This window comes from Nomascus leucogenys, chromosome 21, assembly GCF_006542625.1.
Source record: "Nomascus leucogenys isolate Asia chromosome 21, Asia_NLE_v1, whole genome shotgun sequence".
Lineage (NCBI taxonomy): Eukaryota > Metazoa > Chordata > Mammalia > Primates > Hylobatidae > Nomascus > Nomascus leucogenys.
In genome coordinates this window covers 6,328,012-6,340,335 of record NC_044401.1, presented here as the reverse complement: position 1 = coordinate 6,340,335, position 12,324 = coordinate 6,328,012, and the positions used below count along the sequence as shown (strand labels likewise).

The window sequence follows — 12,324 nt, the reverse complement described above, 5'->3', positions numbered from 1 at the left end:
TTTCCAATTCTAAATTAAATACATCCCTGTTTATGCCTAGAATTGTTAAAGAATTTTTTATATACCCTGGTAGGAGAAAAGTAGTAAAGTGCACACATCCTACGTTTTTCTTGGGTAATAAGAAATTTCAAAGACTAAAACATATTATAGAATTTTGGTACAGCTACTATGAAATCAGGGCCTGAAACGATTTGCCAATTTTTTGCAAATGTCCTGTTTTTTTGTTGTTGTTTGTTTTTTTCACTAACTCATGCATCAGTTACTTGCACAGCAACAGGGACACAAGGTGGCACTGTCGTGCTGACATTCATTTCAGGGTCCTTTCTAAATGGACAAATTTGTAAGAGGCAGAATAGACCCTATTGTGACAACTAACACCACGGTTGTAATACTGGCCGACTGGGTCTACCAACATTAACACTGGCCTAAAGAGGAGTATTTTGCATTTCATGAATATCATATCATGGCTATATAGAAATAGGACATATTCTCTGATGACTTCTCCAAAATGTCATGTGTGTATTCATAGAAATGTCCAAAGGCATAGAGTGCAGCTTTGCCATTAGGAAGTCAGAAGTGAACTGCTTGCTATTGGCAAGGCAGTGGACACGGATCGCCTCTCCATCTAGTGGCCAGTGGAGAGGAGTGGAGCCATAGTAACCATGTTGCACTTCATTCCGTTAAAAACAGCCCTTTTACCAAATCACCCATAGGCAATGAAGTCAGTTTGTCTGACAAATGACAATTCCTGGTTTATGGCATTCGTTCAATCATTAAACAGACTCAATAATACATTATGATATGTAGTTAAGCTAAGAAAACTCATCACAAAATTAAAGTGCCTGTGCTCTCTCAAGCCACATAAATGTCCGTTATTCTTCCCTTATTACCCACCCTAACTTTTCTCCACTTATTTGTGACTTTTAGATAGAAAATGCAAGCAAGATTATCTACATATATAGCTACTTAAAATCACACAGCCTTTAAGATGAAAAAATATTTTTAAAAGCTTTCCCCTCATTTTACAGGAAGGAAACTGAGGGACAGAGAGATCATGATTTACTCAAAGTCACAAAGTCAGAACAAAAAACCAGACTTCCAGATTTAACCACTTTAAATCCTTTTTGGTATTGATTAATACCTCCTGATTCCCCAGGAAATGCTTTTTGTACCACACCATAAAGTTTCTTTCAACATACCAGAAAAATAATTTCTAAAAATGTTTTTTATTCATGTATTTTCAGGCTAAGGTGATATGAGTGAAACTACTGTGTATAGGCCCTACCACATCTTCATATCCATAGGTATATTTTGAATGGGTTATAAGAACACAATTATTTTTATATTAAGGAATCACATTCATTCAACATTTGGAAAGCAAAAAAGCAAGTGGGGTAGGGAATAGGTGGATGTGCTGGTCAAAATTACTATACAAAAAATGGTTTCAGAAAGCCATTATGTGAAACAACCTGAATTCATTCAGACTGCTAGAAGAGTTGTTTTTTGTTTTGTTTCATATAAATTATTTGACTTTATTTTGTTTTTAAAAAGGAAACACACGCACATTTATCCAGCTAATCACTTCATCTATTTTAATTCAGCATGTGATGCTGTTTGGGGGCATGTTTTGGGAATGCTATGTTGGTAAAGCTTCTTATCAAAACAAATGAAATCTGTCCACCAACTATAAAAATCTGCTCACAACTCCGAACCCAGGAATTAAAGGGCAAAAGGTAAGAAGGAAACCTGGCAGTGGATGTTCTAGAAATGTGAGATGTTTTGACTTTTTCTTCTATGATCTTCTTTGGTGGTACCACTGGAATCTGTCTTGGAGTGCAGAGGGAATTTAGATAGATCTGCTTTAGAGAGACGCAAAAACTAATGCTGTACAGAGAAGTCAAATGCCTTTTAATGGGAGTTAGGGAAGAAGTCTTTTTATTTCATTATACTTCTAAGTTTAGAAGCTTCAAAAGCACCAACCCCTCAGCTACCCTCAGCTTTACCCCTGTACCCTTAGCTTTATCCCTTTACATTATCTCAACTTATCTCTACTTGTTTCTTAATCATCTTTAGTCATCTCCCTTCTAGAAATGAGGTGAGGGGATAAAGATCACTGTTGATTTGGCAAACTAGAGAAAGTAAGGACTAATATAAAAAAGTTATTTTTGCCTTACCTAAAGCTAAGGTAATAGGTACAAGTCACCAAGAAGATGGAGAAATTAGTAAATATGTTCAGAACCAGAGTATATTTATTGGGCCAAGAAGAATTTTAATGTGTCCAGTATTTAAGAAGAAAAAAAAAACAAAAAATTTATAAAGTCACCCTTACAAAGTATTTGCCTAGTCTATTTAAATAATAAAAGAAAGGAACATTTTCTCACTGTTTAAATGTCTTGGTGCCTAAATAAGGTATTTTTGTTTATTTAAAATGAAGCCACACAGTTTTCACATACACATATATATCAACTAGAAAAATTACATAGCCTGGAACATTTCTAGTTTTCTGCTAGTAATAGCTTTTTTTTTTTTTTAACTAAGTTTTAACTTGCTACCTGAGCAAACTGACAACATTAATTTTCTCTCAATTACATTCCATTTACAGGAAAGAAGTTCATACTATAAAAGGAATTGCAACAACAAATCACAACAGTAGTTCACAGAAAATTTTTGGAAAGGTAAAAATGGCAAATATCTAAGCTAATTCAGTAAAAAAACAAAAAAGCCCTCTAAAAATTAGGGAAAATTAAAATTTAAATAATTTTAAATGTTTGATTTTAAAAAGTTTAAATTAAGAATTTTCCCAATAATAAAAATAGTACTACTATGTATAAAAATCATAATTATTGCCATTTCTACATTTTTAGTTACAACCAATTGCGCATCTTTTTGATATCCCAAAACCCCAACCTCATACCATAATTTTATATTTCTTGAATATAAATCCTTACATTAGTAACGTAATATAAAAACTTGCAAATAGATTGACCTTTTAAATGCATAATATGAACATTAAATTCATCATATCTCAAGACACGGAAGTATTCAGTGCCAAAATTACTTCCAATATCAAGAAGGTAAACATATTACGCTATAATTATCACATTTTCTATCAGAGTTTCAAAGGTAAGACTGAATATTCAGAATTAATAAAAAATATGTTCTTCTTCCCTCTGGAAAGTAGATGAATCAATGAACTCATAGTCCTTGTTCCTTGTCTCAGTATTCTCACTTGAAAGTCAGTAGCCAGCTTTCCCCAAGTTAAGACAATTACAAAGGTTGCGTTGGTTAAATGAACTACAAAACACCAGGGCTAGAGTTTCAGCTGAGTGTCAAAAGATTCCAGAAAGGCAAGCTCCATGTCCTCAAGCTGATTACTTTCAAATGAACTATAGAATTACCAAAAGGCTTGATCCTGGAGTATAAGAGAGGTTATGAAGCCAAAGTCAAGCATAATTTTTCCACAGTTTAGTACAGAAATAGCATGCCACTTATTCATTATTACAGTTGAACAGCTACAGTGGCAAAAAAAAAAAAAAAAAAAAAAAAAAAAAAGCCTTTTCTTATAAGCCCTTGAATGCTGTTTCTAACATCGGCTGTAGTGGTTACTACATACATGATAGTAATCATAGATAGCATATTTCTTCCCATCGCCTCATCAGCTTGCCTATGCTGAATTAGAACTAGGGGAGCTCAAGGATATTTTGATATATTAAACATAATTGTCATCAACATTATAGGATGATGATTAATGTATAATATCTATGTAATAGGAAAACATGAATTCAGGCATTCTCTAGAATATCTAGGATATGTATATTGCCTTCAGGCTTTTGGTAAAGAATAAAATTGATCTTGCTAGTTTATTTGACATTGGCTATAGTTCCTGGGGATTATGCAAAATGCTAGAATTTATTTAAGCAATGGAAATGTATGAAACGGGTTTTTCAAGAAAATTACAAGTTTCAAGTTTTGTAAAATACCTACACACCTATACATGACTTGAGAGCTTGGTGTAAAGTATCAAATGTAAATGCTGACTGCATTAGCATTGTAAATAATCCATAGTAATTGTATAAAATAACAAAAATGGCTTACACAGTATGAAACAAATTATTTTAAAGGTTTGGTTTCTAATTTAATAATAACTCTGGCAGCTACACACTTGTCCGATTGCTAGTGTTTATTGTCCTTAATGGAGGGTAAACTGTTTCTATGTAGGTAATACCTGATTTCTATAATGTCCCTGAAATAGTTACATAGCCATGCAAATAAAAATATTTAGAGGTTCTTTTCAGCGCTTTGTGACTTCTCACGGTAACTTAGATCTTCACTGGTTAAGAAAGTGAGGGATGAGGATACTATTTTACTTATGTTGTACAGTAAAACATGTTTTCCACAAAAAATGTAGTTTGTTAAAATATATTTATAAAGTGACCTCCAAGATAAGCCAGTTTTAATGTCCATTTTCAACATTTAGACTTCAGAGGCCACCCTTGAGGCTGAAGAACCCAGGAGCTAGCAGCATTCAAAGAATATCAACACCAGTTATTCTTTTGCTAGAAAAGATCACTAGTTAGCAATATTAGCCAGGTGCTGCTGCTTCAACATACCTTGCCAGATGTTGGGGTAACACGTTTGCTCAGGGCCTGAATTTGGCTTCCTATGTGGCGGCATGACCGGCCACTGCTGAAAGTTGGGCAAGTCCATGAACACATCCACTGATAATTTCTATATTTATAGAAAGCCAGAACATGTGTAGATAATCACACAATTAGATATTTATGTAGTGCCAGATTTTATGAATACGAGAATTTGTTAATTAGCACAAGGACTAATCATTAAAATTCAAAAATAGATAAATAAACAGGAATGCCATTTATCTGTTAACATTTCATGGGGAAAGTATGCAGCTGCTATCCTTTTGATGAATATAGGCTTCTGGAGATAAAAATGTGCAGAATAAAAAGTATCTGCAATTTTTGAAACCCTAATGAGTAAAATCCAATAAATCACTATATAGTCTTTATATTAAAAATAGTCATAGTGATTCTCCTCTTAAGTTAAAAAAAAAGAAAAAGAAAAAGTTTAAACTGGCATATGCTTAGCATTTGAATTATATGGTCTGGCATTCCATTTTATTTTATTTTATTTATTTATTTATTTATGTATTTATTTATGTATTTATTTATTTATTTATTTTGAGACGCAGTCTCGCTCTGTCACCAGGTTGCAGTGCAGTGGCACGATCTCGGCTCACTACAACCTCACCTCCCAGGTTCAAGGGATTCTCCTGCCTCAGCCTCCCGAGTAGCTGGGACTACAGGCGTGCGCCACCACGCCCAGGTAGTTTTTGTATTTTTTTTTTAGTAGAGATGGGGTTTCCACATTGGCCAGGATAGTCTTGATCTCCCGACCTCGTGATCTGCCCGCCTCGGCCTCCCAAAGGGCCCTATTTTTTTTTTTTAATCTACTGTTTGGTCCTTTTCAAAGAGCCAAAGCTGATTTTCATCAGACAGGAGTTAAAAAGCACACACACGTCACTCAGTACCAAATTGTTTTAGCTACAGGGCATGGCAAAGCATGAAGTAACTTCTTTAGAGCACTTCCTCATGTGGGTGTGTTAGATAACTGTCTGCTCCAACATTAAAATGAAACACACTGTGACCTGACCAAGACTTTGGGGATCTAAACAGGCAGATATCATGTGCTGACAGGAAGAGCCCACTATAACCAATAAGGCTGATTAATAAATTTTTCTGTCATTCTATAGCGCTCCTGTGATGCAAGCCTTTCAGTTTTCCAAATCCCTATACAGCAGAGTACAGTGGTTTTAAGTTCATTTATGCACATTTTATAATGTCCTTCTGTATTTAGATTGTGACAGTCCCTCCCAGAAAAGGCCAAGATTATTTTTCATACTAAAAATATTTTAGATCTACTGAAGGTTAAGAATTATAATGCAAAAGAAAACATATACACATTCTAAAAATTAAACCAAACATAAAAATGACTACATTATTACTTGCTTTTATTCTTGCTAGAAGGTTAAAGGAAATTTTCATTTTCTCTTGAAACTCTCTCCATTTTTTGTTTGCTTGTGGTTAACATATACATAAAGTGAAATTTTTAAAAATATTGTATCTGAAAAGAAGCTGTGATGTATTTATCCATACATGTATGACTTCGTGTCATACATGCACATGTATGCACAGATATCGCGAATATATGTGTGTACAGAAAAAGAGAATGACTGATCAAGACATAGATGAAAGATTTCTATTGATAAAAACAAAATTTTAGATGGTCCTCACAAGGCTAACACAGAAAATGACAGGTGCATGAGACATGCACACTTTTGACATACAGTATTAGTTTTGAAACAAATTTTTGGGTCACAGTCAGAAATGGCATAAAGTATACATGAAATTGTATTTGAAAAACAAAATTATCGTGTACCATATTAACATAAAATACTCTCCTAAAGTTGCCCTCAGATCTTAGGGAAAAAAATCTCTGACGGGACCTGATTGAGCGTACTTAGTATTTGTACTACTCTTGGTCAAAGCCAGCCTATCCAGTTTAAAAAAACTGTTCAGGCAAGATAAGCAAATTGAAAGTCTCAGAATTAATTTTTTAAAAGAGGAGGTAAAAAAGTCTTTTAGCATCAAAAGTTCATCACCTTCCTGAAATAATGGATTTTTAATAAACATTTTACAAGGTTTGAGCCTTGAGAATGTGTTTGGGAATCTGCTCTAGCGTCCCAGGTGGGTTAAGAATATTGCTTTATGGACTTCTTTGTGTTGTCAGAGAAGCCTAATGGAATTAAGGGGGAAAAAATCTGCCACTTCTATTAAATAAATAATTTATTACAAAAAGATGATTGTTATTATCAAAGATCTCTACAGATCAGCATCCATTTTCTAACATTGCTCTGTATATGCCGAAACATTTGCGTGTCTATGTGACTTAAATTTTATCAAATGAATAGCAGTTTTACTTTGACAAATCTGAAATAAAATTCCATTAAGAAGTCCATTTCAAATGGCCCTTATTAAAATAATCCTTTGAATTTTGAAGAACACTATTCTGGGAAAACTCTTCAACAATGTCTGCTAGTTTGAAATGTAACTTTTCCCACTATAGAAAAGAAAAAGAGAAATAAAGGAAAAGAAAGCACCACAAAACTGAATTTGAAATAAAAAATATATTATTTATGCTCCCCAAAATGTTAAATGAATACTTACAGTTGTTGTGCAAGATGGCCTGATACACTTCATAGCTTCCACTTTGTAAAAAGATGGCCAGCCCCTCACTCCACCCTCCCCAAGCATAAATAAACAGTAACATACTAAAAGGAAACTGTCCTAGGATAAAAACTGCTTGTTAAGAAAGTTCGCATTCTTACTAACCAAAGTGACATTCCTATAAATGTAAAAGCCCATCTGCAAAATAAAAGTTAGAAAACAGAATACCTTACTTGTTTAAAAATACATCCCCCAGATGCAATGTTTCTATGTGTGTGATGACAAAAATAATTACTCGATTCTTACCCACCCTCAGCAACTACCCCTCACCTTATGTCCAATGGCATTAAATAAACATGCTGGCAAAAAGTATTCAACCTGCTTCAAGGATTTAAACTGTAAATATGGACTTTAAACTTCAACATAAAACAAAGAACAAGAGTCTCACTTTAGTAATACCCACACTGGCACTGCAGCTAAAACTCATTGGCAAATAACTAACAAAACCGAGTTAGCAATAAATAAGGACAACATGATATATAGACAGACAGATGGAATTGCATAAACAGACAAGAAAAGCAAAGAGACAAACATACGGAAGGGTCTGTTTTAAAAGAGTGAAAGATTCTGATTTATTTGGTACTTTAGTGAGAAAAATAGATTTGTTTGTAATTATTTTTAAAGTAACAAAACTGAATCACAAGGGCACACCCCTAAGTAAGTAGGAAGAAAATTAGTAAAGGGTAGGCCTCCTACAGATGTTCTAAATTTTAAGCTAGCACTAGCTCTGTCAAACTTAAATCTGGAAATTAAAATTCAAGCAGGAAAGAATAAAGGCATTGGGGGCTAAAGGAGATGACAGAGGGGGCATTGAGGAAGCAGGATTTTTTTTTTTTTTTAAGAAAGTTGTCTGCCCTACCTTCTTCCCCAGCGCTGAGTTTCTCTTCTTATAATCGGTGTCTCCCTGGAAGTACAGTGTGAGTGGTAATGACTGCCTGCCTCCCTAATGAGTCCATTTTCCTGCTCTTGATGTTGTGTATATATACACACTGCAACCTACCTTACAAACCACAGAGACGGGAAGAGAGAGAGAGAGCAAGAGAGGGGAGGGAGGGGGGAAGAGAGGGAGAGAGAGACAGAGACAGAGCAAGCGAGTAAGAGAGAGAGAAGAGGAGAGAGAGAGAGAGAAAGAAAAACAGAAAGAAACAGAGAGAAAGGCACAGACAAAGCCCTCCTACCAGACAGCAGACAGCTCTCCTTCCCCTATCCAGCAAAATGCAACTCGTCTAATGCAGCAACAGGTTCAGTATTGCCAGACTAACAGAGTGAAAAAGGTATATTCTCTATATCATTATTGCTTGCAAATAAACAGTTTGAGAGCAGCTGGCTCCACCTTCTTTATTTATGCTCCATTATGAGGAATGTATTGTTTCAGTTCTGGCAGTACATGTAATTATCATAAATACATCTTTGGCATATAAGCAGGAAATAGTGAAATGCATAGCTTATTTGTGCAATCTTTTAAATTTATTTTTTAATGTGAGAAGAGTGTGAACAAATTAGCTCTGACAAAAGCCTAGTAATGATTTTAAAGTCAGAGCAGTCTTAAAGGAGGCTCTGTAAGAAACAGACTCCATACAATAGGAAAACTGATCTCAGAAAAAACTGGTAACTGCAAAGAAGAAATCATTGCTCAGTTAATAAATCGAGACCATATACAAAATTGCAGACTTACAAAATTACAGACCAAAACAAAATTAAGCTTAATTAAGTAACTAATAGACTAGGACCCTAGAAGAAGGGAGATTGGCTTCTCATTTGAAGCATCTAGCTGTACAAACATCACAATGCAATGTACTCTGTGTGAACAGGTGCAATGCGTATAGTACATAGTGGTACAACGACAGAAATAAATCCCATAAGAAGCTACCATCACAATCAGGATGAGATTTCATAGAATATGGGACTGAAACTACAGCAGTCACCTTTAATCTTTTATTAGGAGGCAAAAATAAAAATAATCAATGCTTCTAAATAAACTTGCCTTAAAAGAGAAAAAAAACCAGTTTTTCTTTGTCTGATACTTCTAACCAGATTTTTTCTATATTCTAGTTCCAAAATTATGATGTTATTATACTCCTCACCCCATCACATGCTTCCCACCCACTTTCCCCACTCCTATAGGATTACAAACATCACAAAACAGAAATAGTTTTAAGCCACTCTCCTTGTCCCCCAATTTTTAAAAACTAGACTCTGCTTGACGAGTCATATCTCCTTCTAGCACTATTATCTATCTAGACACCCACCTTCCTTAATATATTTCTATACAGTTTGGCTATGTGTCATTTAGATGGGACTTAAGAACATTATAATAGAGGTAAAATTTTCTAAAAAATATTTACACACAAATAAAAAATATAAGTGCATTTGACTTATTCAAACCCTGCATTTGGGCAACAATAATTCTAAGTATATTAATTGTAAAAATCATCCTTTTTATGTGGTTTTGTGTATTAACATGCTTCAAAAATTAGAGTATGTCCCTTTGCATAAACAAAACTACCTTGAAACGAAAGCTTCAATTCTTTTGTTTAAAAAAATCAGTTTTCAATTAAAAATTAAATAACTCTTTCAATATATAACTTATAGATCAACTGTATGTTCACCTTATTCACATAAATCTTTAAGAATGTCAAATAAATTTTGGGTCATGTTTAGAATACAGATCAATATTGCTTTAGCTATTTTCAGGGTGGATAACCTACAGCATAGAAATTAGAATGTAATATCTACCTATACATTATACAAACTATCCTGGGAAAATTTCTAGTAAGAAACCAAGAGTCCAGACCACTCTAGTCTCATTGTAATCCACCAATTCAACCTCTCTAGTGCTGCAGTAGTATATCACCCTCACAAGGGTGGATGATTAAGAGGAGACAGACACACACTAAAAATGATTTAACAGTCTCCTACTTCAGGTCACTTGTCTGTAGAGAAACTTTTCCAAAATATATTTAGTGTGCCCAAGGTACCAGCATGTGTCTCCTCCTCACTATTTGGCCTGGCAGCTCTGCTTTTCTACTATTGCCCTATTGTTTCTCCGAAGCTTTATTAAAATGTATTAAGAAAAATGTCCATTAAAAAAACACATAAACCTCAGAGTCTGACAGATGGATTTGAATAGATATTTGTATTTTCTGAATTTTTAAAATAAGGTTCTAGGTATTTTATTTTGTTTCATTTTGTTTTTATTCAAGGAGAAGACAGTATTTGGTTTCTACCAGCAGGAATCAAAAGGAATACAAAGGACCATGAAGGCTCTTTTCTAAAAAACAACCTGACAGCTAAATTTAAAAGGAAAACAAATCTTTTGGCTTAGTGAAAAATGAGACCGGGCACAGTGGCTCACACCGTAATCCCAACACTTTGGGAAGCAGAGGCAGGCGGATCACAAGGTCAGGAGTTCGAGACCAGACTGGCCAACATGGTGAAACCCCGTCTCTACTAAAAATACAAAAATTAGCTGGGGGTGGTAGTGCGTGCCTCTAGTCCCAGCTGCTCAGGAGGCTGAGGCAGGAGAATCGCTTGAACTGAGGAGGTGGAGGCTGCAGTGAGCCAAGATCACATCACTGCACTCCAGCCTGGGCAATAGAGCAAGACTCCATCTCAAATAAAACAAAAAAAGGTGAAGAAGAAGAATGTACAACATCTCAAAACTTTTCCCATATCTGTACATTTTACTAGATTCAAAGCACAATAAGTGGTACATTGTTAGTACTTACTGGAATTCAAGATATACTTTCCCTAGTTGGGACTGGAGACAATAAGGTCTGAAGAAATCATTGTAATTGACTACCATACTATGGGAGTTATAAAGTTATTTAATTAAATTGCTTCATGTGTTGATATGCTATGGGGCAATTTGGTTCTGCAGAAAGATCCTAAAGTGGAAGTTAAAAACTGGTTCTGTCCCAAATTGATCTATAGATTCAATTCAATCCCAATCAAAATCCCGGAAAGTTATTTTGTGGATATGAACTAACTGATTCTAAAATTTATATGGAAAGGCAAAAGACTCAAAATAACCAACATAATATTGAAAGAGAAGAACAAAGTTGGACAAATGAAACTAGCAGACTTCAGGACTTACTATAAAGCTACAGTAATCAAGAATGCATGATACTGGCAAAAGAATAGACACAGAGGATCAATGGAACAAAATAGCCCAGGAGAAGGCCCACATAGTTTTTATTTTGTTTCATTTTGTTTTTATTCAAGGAGAAGACAGTATTTGGTTTCTACCAGCAGGAATCAAAAGGAATACAAAGGACCATGAAGGCTCTTTTCTAAAAAACAACTGTATAGTCAACTGATCTTTGACTTAAAAGGAAAAGCAATGCAATGGAGCAAAGACAGTATTTCCAACAAGTGGTGATGGAACAACTGGACATCTACATGCAAAAAAAATAAATCTAGACACAGACTTTACACTCTTCACATAAATTAACTCAAAATGGATGGATCATAAACCTAAATGTAAAATGCAAAACTCTAAGACTCGTAAATAGGAAAAATCTGGATAACTCTGGGTTTCACAATGACTATTTTAGATACAACACCAAAGACATAATCCATGAAAGAAATAATTGATAAGCTGGATTTAATTCAAGTTAAAAAGTTCTACTCTGCAAAAGACACTGTAAAGGTAATGAAAAGACAAGCCACAGACTGGAAGAAAATATTTGCAAAAGATGTATCTCATAAAGGACTGTTATCTATCTAAAACATGCAAAGAATTCTTAAAACTCAACAATAAGAAAATATTATAACCTGATTAAAAATGGGCCAAAGACTTTAACAGTCACCTCACCAAAGAAGATATACAGATGGCAAATAAGCATATGAAAGGGGCTCCATATTATATGTCATTGGGGAAATGCACATTAAAAATAACAATGACATACCACTACACATGTAATAGAACGGCCCAAACTCACAGCACTGACAACACCAAATGATGATGAGGATGTGGAGCAACAGGAACTCTCATTCATTGTTGGTAGGAATGAAAAAT

The 12,324-nt window shown here is 34.6% G+C and overlaps 1 protein-coding gene across 4 annotated transcripts in view; it reads right to left on the bottom strand.

The window, feature by feature from the left end:
* Positions 1-12,324, bottom strand: part of ZBTB20 (zinc finger and BTB domain containing 20) — an 807,544-nt gene that overhangs the window by 748,817 nt on the left and 46,403 nt on the right. For 3 of the 4 annotated variants that reach the window (XM_030802016.1, XM_030802015.1, XM_030802020.1), the window contains exon 1: positions 8,164-8,921. The exons of the other annotated variant lie outside the window; for it this stretch is intronic. The gene's annotated coding sequence lies outside the window, so the exon portion shown is untranslated. Of the gene's footprint in view, positions 1-8,163; positions 8,922-12,324 lie in introns of those variants that run through there. 4 annotated transcript variants of the gene reach the window in all.